Consider the following 14588-nt stretch of genomic DNA (forward strand, 5'->3'; position numbering starts at 1 on the left):
TTCCCAGACAACCACCGATCTGCTTTCTGTCACTGTAGATTAGTTTGCATTTTCTAGAGTTTTATATAAATGGCACCATGCAGCATGTACTTTTTTGGGTCTGGCTTCTTTCCAAGGTAATTATTTTGAGGTTCATCTATATTGCTGCATGTATCAATAGTTCATTCCTTTTTTTTCCCTGTATGGATGCAACATAGTTTGTTTATCCATTCACCTGCCTATGGACATTCGGGTTGTTTATACTTATCGTTTATTACAAATAAATTGGCTATGAGCATTTGCCTACAAGTTCTCATATGCTGAAATACACAGTCTTAAATATCTCCCCCTCTCTTGTTGTGGCATTTCCTTCAGCTGCCCCCAACCTCTGTAAAGCCCAACACAGCCATCCAGTCTTAGGTGGTGATGTTGTAGGAAATAAAGGATAAGAAGGGGCAGTATGGCCTGTCCCATGTTCACTGTCCCTTGTGCTGGTCTGCATGGTGACCAGCAGCAGAGTGGACAGTGGAAAGCAGGACCAAAAACAGCCGAGAGAAGCGGCTGCACCAATGATTTGACTTAGAAACAGCTGCAAGGCAAAGTCCCTTTACCCCCAGACAGACTCGGTGGGGGCAGGCTGACAGGTAAGATGGCGTGTAAAAGACCCAAACCCATTGTAGGCACCCGGCACATCTGAATTCCCTTCTGTACATGTGCTTCTTGGCTGCTTTGCTTGTAAGTTCTAGGTTATCTTCTTGATAATTGCTGTTTGTAAGTAAATAACTTTGAGATAAGAAGGCATTACTCTGTTATTCTTTAAAAATATTACACCACACGTAAATGTAGCAATCATCTCAGTCCGTTCCTGCTGCTATAACAAAATACCTTAGACTGGGTAATTTGTTTATTTTTTGGTCACATGTTTTATTTTATTTTTGGGAAATGACTAGTTTTTTTTAATTTTTTATTTGTGCAAATTTATAGGGTGCCTGAGAAATTTTGTTACAGTATATAATGCATAGTGATCAAGTCATGGGACTCAAGGTGCCTGTTACCTAAGTACAACACATTTTTGTTATGTATGGCCATCCTACTCTGATATCAAACATTGAATTTACTCCTATCTCACTGTATGTTTGTACCCTTTAACCCACTTCTCTTCATCCTCTGCCTTCCTCCCCACTCACTCTTCCCAGTCTCTGTTATCCATTTTCCTCTCCTTACCTCCATGTATTCGAATATTTTAGCTCCTTTGTGTAAGTGTGAACATGTGATATTTGTCTTTCTGTGCCTGGCTTATTTCACTCAAGACAGTGACCATCCATGTTGCTGCAAATGACATGATTCCATTTTTTATGGCTAACTAGTATTCCATTGTGTATATATGAGCCACCTTTTCTTTATCCATTCATCCATTGATGGACACTTAGGTTGATTCCACATCTTTGCTATTGTGAATAGTGAGTAATAAACATGTGAGTACATGTGATCCCTTTGAAATATTGATTTCTCTCCCTTTGGATAGACTGGGTAATTTCTAAACAACAGAAATTTATTGCTCACAGTTTTGGAGGCTGAGAATTCCAAGGTTGAGGGGCCAGCAGATTTGGCGTCTGGTAATGGATCTCAGCTTCCAAGACAGCTCCTTGTTGCTGTGTCCTCACAAGGCAGAAGGAGCAGAAGGGCAAAAAGGGGGCTAGAGTGCTCCCTTCAGCCTCTTTTCTATAAGGGCACTAATCCCATTCCTGAGGGTGGAGCACTCATGACTTAATCACTTCCCAAAATGTTTCACCTCTTAATACTATCTCATTGGTTACTGGGCTCCAACACGTGAATTTTGGAGGAATGCATACATTCAAACAACAGCAGCAATACGCACAGATCTTGTGTGCGAGATGTCCCAGGGTGTCCTTCTAGCTCATAAGCCCTCTTTGGGGAGGAGGATGTTGCCTGCAGGTATCCTAATGTGTCGCCCAGGACAAGCACTGTGCCTCCTTTCAAATGTGTTATCGGTGCCCCTTCCAAATTGCCTCTTTGATGGCTGTGAACTCATGCGTCTGAGTTGCCTATATCATCAACTTCAGAACTCCCCAAGAGGCTAAAAGAACAGTGAAACCCAAACTGATGGGGTTTCATTGACATCTCACAGGCACCTGGATATTTGGGAATACCTGAAGGACTGACTAAATGCTTCCACTTGCAGCTAGTTGCTTAGGATTGTCTACATGAAGCTAAGCTTTTGTACCATTCTTTGTCACAGACTGTGAGAATTGGAGGGGGCTTTCTGGGCCATGCTATTCAACTGTGTCATTTTTAAGGAGCCACTGGCAGCTCAGAGAGGTGAGACGCCCCGCCCAGAGTCACAGAGCTTGTTAGTGGCTGGGCTGCACAAGGAACCCAGCCCTCCAGCTCCCAATCCGCTGCTCCCTCCATCCCAACTCCCCCAGCCCCTACCTCTCATTTAGTTTTCTGCGCTTAATATGTTTTCCTTGAATTGATTTTTCTCGTCTGCTTCATCCATTACCTTCAAGGTTATTTTTGGTGCTCTTCTCTGCCTCTTTCATTTTGCAGATTGATTTCCCAGGCTTTGCTGAGGTTGGTGCCACTTCCCACCCCAGGGTCTTTGGCTTCATTATTATTCTGTTTCCTGCCCCTTTTATTGTCTTCCTGGGGCCTGCGAAACAGACCAGCCCCCGAGACCCCTCAAGCCTACCTTCCCTCCCCCTTTCCTTCCAAGATGCTGCTGCTATTTCCCATCATGCTCTATCCCATCGCCCCTTCAGTCTATTCCCAGACTGCAAAATCTGCTCTTAACGACAACCCTCGGAGCTCATCCTTCAGTGATAACTCAAGGCTGCATCAGCTACCCGGTAGTGACTACTGATACATCTTCTTGATGGCATTTCTTTTTTCTGCTGGGTTTTCATTGTGTGGAGATGTGTCTATTTGGAAGGATTCTTTCTCTCTTAACTATGTGATGGGTTGGGCATCTGCCAGGTTGCAGGAGATAGTTGCTGGAGTAAGGATGGTTTGGGGTTGTGTGTGGAGATGGAAAAAGAGCTGGAGTAGGCATTGTTCAGGACACTAGGGTTCTACTCCCAGGCACTGGAGTATGGTAGAAAAAAGAGGAAGGCTTTAGATAGGGTCAGACAATTCCCCTTTCAAAGCCCAGCTATAGCACTGACTGACTGTGTGACAGGCAAGCCTCAGTTGTCTCGTCTGTAAAATGGGGATGATATTCAACAACTGTCAGTTTTAAGGGCATTGTGGCAATGTGTCTGAATTGCTTAGCCCCCAGAGCCAGACACTTTCTACCGGTGTCAGAAGAGGATGGGCTCAAATTCTGGGTTCCTTGCAGAGTAGCTAGAATCCTGCACAAGCTAATTAATCTCTTTAAGCTTCAGTTTCCTTAACTGTAGTAATATGGGAAGAATGAATCGTATCTAATAAATTGGTTGTGGGGATTATCACACAAAAGTCTGTAAAGTACTTAGCATGGTGCTTGAACTGAAGTAAGACCTCAGTAAGTGTTAGCTATTTTTAAGTGTTCAATAAACGTTACTTTCTTCTCCTTTGTAAATTTAGCCTTTTTAAAAAAAAATAATAAGTGAGTGCACATCCTGAGGATCCTATGGACTTTGAGAAGTTTGAGAAGTTAAGCAGTCATTAAATACTTTTATAAGTACTCAGTATATTTACCGAGTGTGTGCTCTGCAGGGAGAAATACCAAACTCTGTGGAGCTTAAAACGTAATTGGGTGGCAGGCAACTAGGCAAATGATTTCAAAACAATTTATCACCGGAGCCAAAATATTATAATAAATTGCAAATTGAACAGCTGCTTCAACAATTCAATTCTGCATCCATTTATTAAGCACTTACTAAAGGCCAGGCATAAAAATGAACAAGACCAAGCCCCTGCTCTCCAGGAATTTACAGTCTATACAGGTACTGCTGCTAATATGTCCATGATGATGATGATGATATGATAGTGATGATGATGGTGGTGGTGTCAGCAACTCCTGAACACGAATAGCTAAGACGTATAAGAGTTTACTACAAAACCGATGCTGGCTAAGGGCTTTGCTTGCATTGTCTTATTTGATTCTCACAGGAATCCTTTGAGGTAAGTAACATTATTCTTTTATGGGTGAAGAAAAGGAAGCTCAGAGAGTGAAGTAATTTGCTCAATGCCGCACAACTGCTGGTAGCAGAGTCAGATCTCAAACTCGGATTTGATTGTTGTCAGAGACCTTGCACCCAACTGCTACACGGCACTACCCTTCTGATTATAATGGGGGAAAGAGTCACATAAATGCTGTGATCGAGGAATAAAGTGCTATGGGGAAGGGGAGGGGACATCTGACTCTGATGAGGGCGAGTGCTGAAGTCTTCACAGCTGAAGTGTCTTTGGGGCAAGGTCTTAAGGGATGAGTAGGAGAACAATGGTAGGTGACAAGGCAGAGGGAACACAAGAGGGCCTGGAATTCTTGGGTGTGGTTGGGGACCACAAAGCTTGGGGGGTATGGTAGGAGGAAAGAGTCCTGAGTGAGAGCTTTGGAGTTAAGAGAGATCAGAGTGGATTGGGGGGTCACTGGAGGCTGAGTTTGTGAGAGGCAGCATAAGGCTAAGGTCTTTGCATGCATTGTCTTATTTAATTCTCAACAATAAGGTCTCATATTACTTATTTGATTCTGTTCACTTAAGTAACTTATTCCAGGATCCACAGGGACAAATGTTTTATATTTTTATTTCTGGAGTTTTTTCACATGTTTGACTGAGGAGCCAAGAGAGCTGGGTTTTATTGAAAGGCCAAACCATATGGGCTCGGAAGCCGGACCCTTGGGTTGGAATCCCATCTCTATCACCCCCTGACAGTTTGCCTTTGGGCAAGTTAGTCAACACCTTGGACCCTCAGTCTTCTCCTCTACGCAGTCGGTTGCTGGGAGACTCAGGTAGACGAATGTATATAAAGCAGTTAGAACAATGCCTGGTACAAAAGAAGTGCTCGTAAAATAATTGTTGGTCATGGTTCAGGTACTGACTGGCCATGTGACTTACCCGAGCTTTAAAATCCTTATCTCTTAATGAGGGGGTTGAATAATATTTCTGTGATTCCTTCTAGTCTAAAATGATACAGTTCCCAATGGTTCCTTTGGTGAAGAAGTTTAAGAACATATCACCTTTAGTTTTCTTTTCCTGATCAAATAAAGAACTAGAATAGTTCAGGGGTGCTGATCTATGCTGCACAGGAATTCTGTTCAACTGAGCTTTCTTGGAGCTGATAATATTACCAAGACCAATGGCTTCATTACAGGACAATCTCCACCTTGTCAGTAGAGAAAGCCAACGTGCTGCTTCTGCTTGGACTCCCAAAACAAACTGTCAATTCTAGTGACTGCGGTACCTTCACTTTTTCATACGTTTTGGGTTTTTGGCATTTTTTTTTAAAGACCCAGGGGCTCTACCGTTACTTAGGTGTTTTGATCATCACATGGTTTTGCCTTTGCTAAGTCTGATGCCTGCTCAGCAGTGAGTGATTCATCAGCCGCTACCTGTCCACATCCTGGTCGCTCTGTGTTCCTGTTGAGTACCTGGCCTGGTTGTCAGGCAGGCCGTGTGGTTCCCGTGTGCCTGTCCCAGGCACATCTCGCCACGGAGAGGCTGCCTCCCAGGAGACGCACGCAGGATCAGTGTATCTAATTCATCCGGTGGATGTTTAGCTCATTAAACAGCAATAGATTCCGACAGAAAAATGAAACTGCACACATCATTAGAACTAAATATGTTTCCTTTCTTTGTCTGAGTTTTATTTTCTGAAGGCAAAGGCAAGTAGCTCTGCAGAACGAGAGGCTGGTTGCTGGGAAAGGCTGAGACACGGAAAGCACGCAGGCAAGGAGAGATAAAGGGAGACTGGCTCCCAGCAACATCCCTCCTTGCAGGAAGTCAGCAGTGCAGGATCCATATTTCTACATAATAAGCTGCTCTGTGGGTGCGGGGGCTCCTCTTCATCCGTGCAGGGGAGAGAACGTTGGCAGGGCTGGCTGTGCCGTGGGGACCAGGTCTCTGTCCCTGCCAACCCAGGGGCAGTGGCTGGCCCTCTGGCTTGGTCCCTCTCAGCCTGGGCTGGGACCATGATGTGCGCTGAGTGCTGGGAAGTGACTATCTCTATGGGGAGTGGAGCTCCTCTTCTTGAGAATGTCAAGGACATTAGGTGGCACCAAGTTCATTTAATCTTTGGTTTGTGGTTAAATTCTTCATGACCCTAAAATCTTCTAGGGACTGTGGAATGGTTTTTTAAAGAATACGCAGGCCTTTCACTCCATTCCAGGCCTTTACTCAGATTTCTGCGTTTGAGAGCCGGGTTAATAGCTTACACACTACTGGAGACTTTCTTCGCTTGCCTCCAACCCATCTATTTCCCCATTTTTTTTCTAACCTCAATGTCCAGACTTGCTTTGGAGGAACTCTATCCCCCTGGGATGAGTCTTGGGTGTCAGCCCCACTCTTGACCCTAGGGGTGGGCTCGGAGTGGCTTGAACCAATCAGTGTGTCCTATCTCTGGGCATGTGACACAGTTTGGGCAAATGATACACCAGGTGCCAATGAGGGTGCGGGGTGGTGTCTGTTGCTCTCAGGTGCAGGAGCTGGTGGAAGAGGAGCCCTGTCCCTCCCCTGGATGCTGTGCTGTGGGGCCTGGGGCCGTGACTGGTGCAACGCTTTCTGCATCCTAAGGAGGAGGTGGGCACACAAAGGGGGCCAGAATGGAGAGAATCTGAGCTGGCTCCACGATGACAAAGTGATCCTCTGGAAGGAACCACTGTGAAGCCAGACCACTTCCAGACGCTTCTGTCATGTAAGCCAATTAATTTCTTTCACTTTGGGCCAGTTTTCCTCTCAGTTGCAAAGGGAAATTTTGGAATAGATGGTCCTATCAGCCACAGAAGTGAGGAAATCAACGGCCAAAGATACCTTATTTGGTCTCATCAACAAAGGCGATTCCTTTCTGTTTCAAAATTACAGGTTCTCTAAGAACTAATGGTTATGGAGAATGTGTGCCAGATACTAACTTACACGCTATGACTTGTTTAAGCCCCCAGATGACCCAACGGGGTGCATGCTGTTGTTAGCTCCATTTTACAGATGAGGAAACGGAGGCACACAGAGGTTAAGTAATTCTCCCAGGGTCACAGAATCAGTAAGTGGCAGAGCCAGAATTTAATCTGACATCAGATTTCTCATATTCTCTGCAATTCTAGTATTCTATGACTACAATTTCCAGAAACAGAGCCAATGACACTTCCCATTGGGAACCCTCAACCATCCAGCCAATTTCATTGCCCAGAGCTTTCTCAGCTTTTCTCCATTCCAACTCCTGTGCCCAAATGATAATAGTCTGTTACATTCTTAAATCATCTTGCCTCCTTCTCCAAGCCCGACACTCTGGTTTCTGTGACACGCATCTCCCCAACTCTCTGTTAGAATGTAGCCCACTTCCACCTGCCCTTCAGCACCTGTTTTTCCAGAATGGTCCCAAATGCAAGGTTCCCTGCCCTAGGAAGTGGGATCAGATTCTGTGGGCATGAACACTTATTCCTTCAGGTTTAGACACAAGTTTTGAAATCTAGTTCCGTCTGTGATATGCTGGCCTTGCTCAGCAAGGGCTGTGCAATGAATGTTTCCCCATTGGCCTTCTCGATCCCCGGGCCAACTCCATCCTGCAGGCACAATGCTAGCCATAGAAGTAACTGTTCTCCCAATTGCCCACTAGGGGAGCCCTCCAAATACTCACATTCAGTCTTCTCACACTTTGATATTCCCCAAGGTGCTAGCTGCTTCTTGGTGATATGACTCTACTTGCTATGACTCACGCCTCTATGTGGCACAGAGGAAAGGATCTGAGATGGATCCTACCTGGCGTGATCAGGGCAGTCAGAGAGTGATGAGAAAGGGCAACGTTGACAAGCAAAGACAGATCATCCATGGCATCAAAGCTTTGAGAGGCGACTGACACTTAGGCTTTCCAAATGCCCACCATCCTCTAGCATCTACTGTTAAACACAAGAGAAGGGTGTGTCTTCTATATGTACGGGCAACACACACCCCAGCCATCCTGTCTCTTATCTGTCCCCTCCGCATCGAGCAGCCCTTGGCTTATCTGATTCAATAAACTCATACACATGACTGGACATTGGGGGACAACTTTTACAAATCACATAAGAAAACCTTCAGATCCCTCACGGGACCAGGGATGCCCCAGTTCCATTCACCCTGCAGTTGAATGATCTATTGATCCATCCATTGAGCCATTCATCTAACACAACTTAATCGAGTACCTACACGTGCCACTGTGTAAGGCATCGGGGATACAAAGATGAAAAATACACATTTTCTGCCCTTGGAGCTTGCACTTTAGTGGAAAAGAGACAGAGCAGTTCAGTATGTTCGAGTAAGCATTTTGACAAAGTTAATCACAAGGTGTCATAGGAGCACAGAAGAGCTGCCAGGCTTTGGAAGCCAGAAAAGGTATCCCAGCAAAGGTGACGAACTGGGATTAACCACTGAGAATCATGGTGGCAGATACTAATTACTTCCCAGTGTCTGTCTTCTCCTTCTTCCTTCCGGCAGTAGAACCTCTCAGATTTCAGCTGGATGTAATAGCCAAAGACTTATTTTCCAGCCTCTCTTACATCTTGGTGTAGCCACGGGACTAACTTCTAGTCAAAATAGGGTAAGAGTGGAAGAGACATATATAGGGTGACATATACAGGATGAGAGTATCTTTAACAAAGGTATCTTGCTCTCGACTTCCTCTTGGCCACTCTCCTTGGGTCGGGATGTGGATAAAGTGAAAGTGATCCAGCTCTGACCATGTGATCACACCCTGGGAGATGACTGAACCATAGGAGAAAATGTGGTCCCAGGGTGACTCTGTTGAGCCGAGGCACCTACCAGCGCTGGACCGTCCGCCCAGCTCTGGCTACAGCTGTCCCCTGTGGATACCCCTGGGTAACAGCAGTGTAAACAGCACCTTTACAAAATAACTGACCACCTGTAGGCTTAGCTCTGCACCGGAAATAGAGCCTGATAAGGTGTTAAAATGCCGCCTCCCCTTCGGTAAGTACGATCTATCAGTAGTTTGTGGTCACCCTACTTTGACATTTCTGGAGCATCAGAAGGTGAGCGAAACACTGGATTCTGGTGACAGCTTTGAGCCACCATGAACGCCCGGGTCATGTATAGTCAGAGTTCCCTGCTACTTCCTCTCTAGGTCTCTGCTCTGCTGGATACTTGGAGATGGGGTGGTCTATAGCAACAGGACAGGTGATAGAGCCTCGCTGTCCTTCTCGGCCTACGATCCGGGCCACCTGTGTCTCCCACCTATTCCCTGCCGCCCTCTTCCCCTCGGGCTTGCCACTGCTCCTGGTGATGTTAGGGATCATCTTGAACATCTCCAATTCAAAGACACACTCCTGTTCTTATTTCCGAGATTTTTCAAGACACAGTAGTCTTGATGTTTTGTTTTTTTTTTTTTTTTTTAGACAGAGTCTCGCTCTGTTGCCCCGGCTAGAGTGAGTGCCGTGGCATCAGCCTAGCTCACAGCAACCTCAAACTCCTGGGTTCAAGCGATCCTCCTGCCTCAGCCTCCCGAGTAGCTGGGACTACAGGCATGCGCCACCATGCCCGGCTAATTTTTTCTATATATATATATATTTTTAGTTGGCCAGATAATTGCTTTCTATTTTTATTAGAGACGGGGGTCTCACTCTTGCTCAGGCTGGTCTCGAACTCCTGACCTCAAGTGATACACCCGCCTCGGCCTCCCAGAGTGCTAGGATTAAAGGCGTGAGCCACCGCGCCCGGCCTAGTAGTCTTGATGTTGTATTCTGCTCAGTCCCCTTGAATTAAAATCTCAGCTCCTGGGGCCTTCCTAACTGTACCTGAGCTCAGTTTGTATCCTTAGAACCTGTCATTGGCCCCGTATTACCCTCTGTCCTCCTGTTCAAATTAAACCAACTCATAGGTCTGGGTTAGCGTGACCCAGTATCTATCTATCTGCCCTGGTTCCGGCTCAGTGCCCTGTTGCCACTGTCCCCCAGGGGAGTTCCTGGCGTGCTTTATAGTCAGAGCTACATAGGCGTCGCAACACATCACGATCATCCTTCTTTTGCTGCTGCTGCTGTTGCTACTTCCTGGTCACATGACCAAGACCATGTCTAAAAACTATTCTTCGGGCTAAATATTAGCCAACAAAGAATGCCAAGGACAAAGAAATGCCTTGACCACCCTCCAATATTTCCACCGTGTTGTTAGTGAACTAGAAGGCCGTCAGCTGCCCCTCCCCCAGAACAGATCTACAGGTGATGGGGTGGACAGGGTTAGCGTCCCCAGGGGATCCCCTACTCTGTGAACTCTGCCTACATGAGCTCAGCCCCTATGAACCAAACAAGAGGCAATTGCAGGAGTCATGGGAAATCACCTAGGATCCAAGGATGGACTGTCACAGTCCTGCTCTCTGGGATTTTTGTCTCTAAGCCCTGATGGCCTGAGCCCGCAGCCCTGTCCAGCTCTGCCCTCCAGCCTTGGTGCATGCCTCTGTGATACATTGCTCATGCTGTGCTGCTGTCCCTCGAGAATGGAGGACACAGAGGGACAGCAGGTGAATGTGTCCTCCAAGGTAAATTAGGTATCTTCGCATCACCAGAAACCGACACAGCACCTGGCACATAGGGAGAGCACAGAAAGAGTTTGTGAGATTAATGAACCCTCAGCATGGCTGTCACCCTGGTTACAGACCCTTCCAGAAGGTGCCTGAACATCAGATCACAAAGTGATCCCTCCTGGAAACTCCAGAGGCCCCGGCATTCCATGCTTCTCCTCCATAGCCCACAGGGCAGCGTGGGCGGCCCCTGCCCCTTTGCCTTCCATGCTCGTTTGCCCAGCTCCAGGGCTCCTGGCTCTGAAGTCTGGGACAATTCAGCAGTGGAGACCTGGCTTTCCTCTTTGCATCCTTTGGATTGTGACAGGTCTTTAGATGGTCCTTGGCTCTGCTTGGTCAGTGGCTTCTGGTATCTCAGGTGAGGCACTCCCTCTGTGTGGCCAGATTCTGTGAATCCTCTTGCTAGTCTCAGGCTCCCTTGTGGTGGGCAGGGGTCTGGACAATGCAGTATTTGAACCCAACTGGGGGCAGGGGGTTACTTGTTACTAATGTTCAGGGAAGACATAAGAATAGGAAATTTCAATTAAAAGACTCTCAGCCTTGATTCCAGATTTCTAGATGACTCTACCCAGTCCTCTTCTTGCTTGCTTTCTTTTTTTAAGATATAACCTTAGCAGATAAGTGCCTGGAAATGAACTCTCCTGCTGGGCCATTACCTGGAGCTTCACAGTGACGGCTCAGACAGCCCTCACCCCTCAAGCCTTTGGACAAAGCTCTCGGTGGCATTCCTAGTCCCCCTGAATCATCAGATTCCCTGACTCGGGACTTCTTGCAGTTTATAAGTACCAGCAAGGCACTTTTTTCTGCTTAGGAAGAAACTTCTCCCTTTAAATATTTTGTTTGCCTTCAAGTCCATCTGAATACAACACTGCGATGGAATTCCATTAAGATAATGTGCAGGGCAGGAGACACTGGGATAAAGGACAGGAAATTGCCCTGTTCTTTACGCAGCTCCAGGAGGAGCTGGATAACTTCTGGAAGCCGGCTGTTAGGGAAACAAGTGGGCCATATTTCATGCCGGCTCCCAGCCTCCTCCGGCTGCTTTTATTAGGAGCCCCGGGGACTGTTAGAGCAATAATAAGCCAGGCCGCTTTCTACAGCTTCCCTCCAAACGCTGAATTTTTCTAATTGTTCAACAGAAAAATTGCCCCTTGGTCTGAAAATGCACATTTTTAAGTCACTTCAGGAAAGAGAGTGACATGAGTAAGAGGAGGGACTTGGAGAGTAGGCTTTGATGACAAGGAAACGTATCAATCCCAGAGTTGGAAAGGTCTGACCCTCTCCCTTGAAATATGGGTGGTCTGGGACCCAGAAGCGGGGAGATTAATGCCCAGCCATACAGAGAGGCTCCTGATTTTTGGTCTCCCAGCTTTCTGCCTTCTTTTGTGCCCCAGCTTTTGTGGGGCTGAGCAGAAAATTTCTCTACTGCAGTATTTTTCGTGGCAGCTATTGCATTCAAGTCTTACAGACTGTACGGATCAGCCTGAGAAAGTGGCTTCAGGCTCCAGCGCGAGAGAACACAGTGAGACCTACGGAAGAACTTCCCAAACATGGCATTGAGATTCTAGGACAAGAGACTTCAGTAGGGCATGAATTCTTTGTGTTAAATGGATCACATTTTAAGAAGAATACTTAAGAATCCTTTTTAAAAATATTTAAAATAGGGGTGAATTCAGAGAATATTATCAAAGTGATGAAATAGGTAGAGAACAGATAATAATATGAGATTTAGTTTCCTAAAGGATTTTAAAGGTGAGAAAAATCTCAAACTGTCTTGAGGTAGGTTAAATGCCCCCAAAGGTGGGGAGACTGGCACAGAGAGCTGGGCAGGTCTTGTCCAGGACTGGGGTTGTTAGACTGCAGCCTTCTAGATGTATACGATGCCTTTTCCTTAGTTCTCAGGACTGATGACTCAAAAGTATGAATTACACCTTTGTTAGCGATAAAGAGATGGTACTAGGTACTAGAGCAAGCTGGTGGAGCTCATGAGTAACTGTCCGTTCCCCTAACTCCCCAGCCACGGCACATTCTAAGTTTCCATAATTTTGTTGAGCAAATCAGTGAATAGATCAGCAATCGGAACACAGTTGAAGACAGAGATAGGGGCGGTGGTTGGGAAGGCAAAGCCCACCTTGTGTTCTCCCCACTCTGTCCTCCCAATGGCAGAACATACTACCAACTCATTTAACCCGGAATGAAGATTCCAAAGGGATGCATCTTTCAGGTTAAGCAGAATTCAGCTCCTTTAAGCATAAAACATTTTTGTTTTGGTTCTTTTGATTTGAAAACATTTTCACCATATTACATACCTCTAAAACTTAGGACTTATTAAACAGAAACATTATCTTTCTCTCTGTTTTAGAACAATAATAAAATATAGTAATTCCGTGATAATTTTTTCCAGGGTGCTTTATCATTATGATGTAATTTTCCATATATTATCTCATTTAATCCTTGCAACTTTATGAAATAAGTTGTGTGTATACACACTTATTTAAGCAGGTGAAAAACACTGAGGATTAAGAAGATAAAAAGCATTGTTTCTCAAGGTCATACAGCTAGCAAGAGTCAAAGTCAGGTCTTAAATTCACGTTTTCTGATTGCAAAATCCATTGCCCGAGCTGGGAAAGTGAGTGGCTCTCGACTTCCTCTCAGGGCATGGCTAATGGCAAGATCCACAGAAGTCTGCTAGAAACAGGGGCATTACCATGGGGAACGGGGCAAGCTGGGCGCAAGCAGGAAGTTAGTGGATAAGGGAAGGAGGCCAGGATAGTTCAGAGAAAGAGCCCGGTGGGAGGGTGGGACCCCAGGGAAGGGAGGCGGCCAACAGTCCATCTCAGTGCCCAAGTGGGTAGGCAGCAGTGGCTGGATGCCTCCTGGGATTGGCAACTCAGAAGGGCCTGAGCAGTGGGCAGGGCCTGGAAGAAGGAAGCTCTTGGCAGAGACAGGTGCTACAGATAGAACCAGATCCCAGCTAGAGACAGGCATGCAGTGCAAGGAGGAGGGTCCAGCCCCAAGGGGCCCAGGCTGGGGTGGACAAAGCCCAGCGTATGGGCTTAGGCCAGATGGGCTCTGGTTCTGCACAGGGAGGCAGGCCAAGCACAGAGCAGAGGCATGAGGAGTGGGGCAGCAGCCAGGGGTGCTGGCCTGGCCCATGCAGCTGGACCTAAGGCCCTACACACTCCCCAGGACACCAGCCCCTGGGCCTAGACCATCATGGGATTCTTGCCAGGGCTACCCTGTGAGCTTCCAGGGACGCCCAGAGCTGCAGGAAGAGGAACATGGCGGTACAGGCAAGAACTCCAGTGGAAACTGTGACCATCATGACAATCCTTGAGTGGTCCCTCTGGACGCAGCAGAGAAATCAGAAGGCACAATGAGTGCTGTCTGGAGGTGGGGTGGTAGAGAGTCACAGCTGTGGAATCTAGAATCTCAGTTGTCAGCTGTGTCCCTGAACAGACAGAGGTACATGATCTCACTGCATGACATGCCGATAATAACAACACCCATAATCCCTTTCAGGGTTAGCTGAAGGATCTGTTGTGATGCCATATTTAGAAGTATACAAGGAAGCCCATACTTCACCCCTGAAGAGGAAATACGGTCACTTCTCTGTTGTCTACTTCACTTTGAGGATGGAGAGTGGAGAATTTGGGTTTTTCAATATTTTTAATACAGCAGCTAAGGTGCTATGTACCTGCAGTGTGCCAGACATTATGCTAAGTGTTGTAGGAAAACAAAGATGATTAACAGCTTGGGCTTTGGGGGCCAGGGCAGGCAGCTAACATCTAGACAGGGAGACAAATGCACAACCAGTAATAATGCATAAAACAAGGCAGAACAGACCAGGAACTGAGAGGGGTATATGCACGGAGCAGCTGCAGGGCCTC

At 46.6% G+C, this 14588-nt stretch overlaps 1 protein-coding gene across 1 annotated transcript in view; it reads right to left on the bottom strand.

Moving 5' to 3' along the window:
• ASIC2 (acid sensing ion channel subunit 2) overlaps nucleotides 1-14588 on the bottom strand; it is a 984251-nt gene that overhangs the window by 387245 nt on the left and 582418 nt on the right. The gene's annotated exons all lie outside the window — the stretch shown is intronic.

The sequence above is a fragment of the Lemur catta genome, chromosome 15 (genome assembly GCF_020740605.2).
Source record: "Lemur catta isolate mLemCat1 chromosome 15, mLemCat1.pri, whole genome shotgun sequence".
In the NCBI taxonomy this organism is placed as follows: Eukaryota; Metazoa; Chordata; class Mammalia; order Primates; family Lemuridae; genus Lemur; species Lemur catta.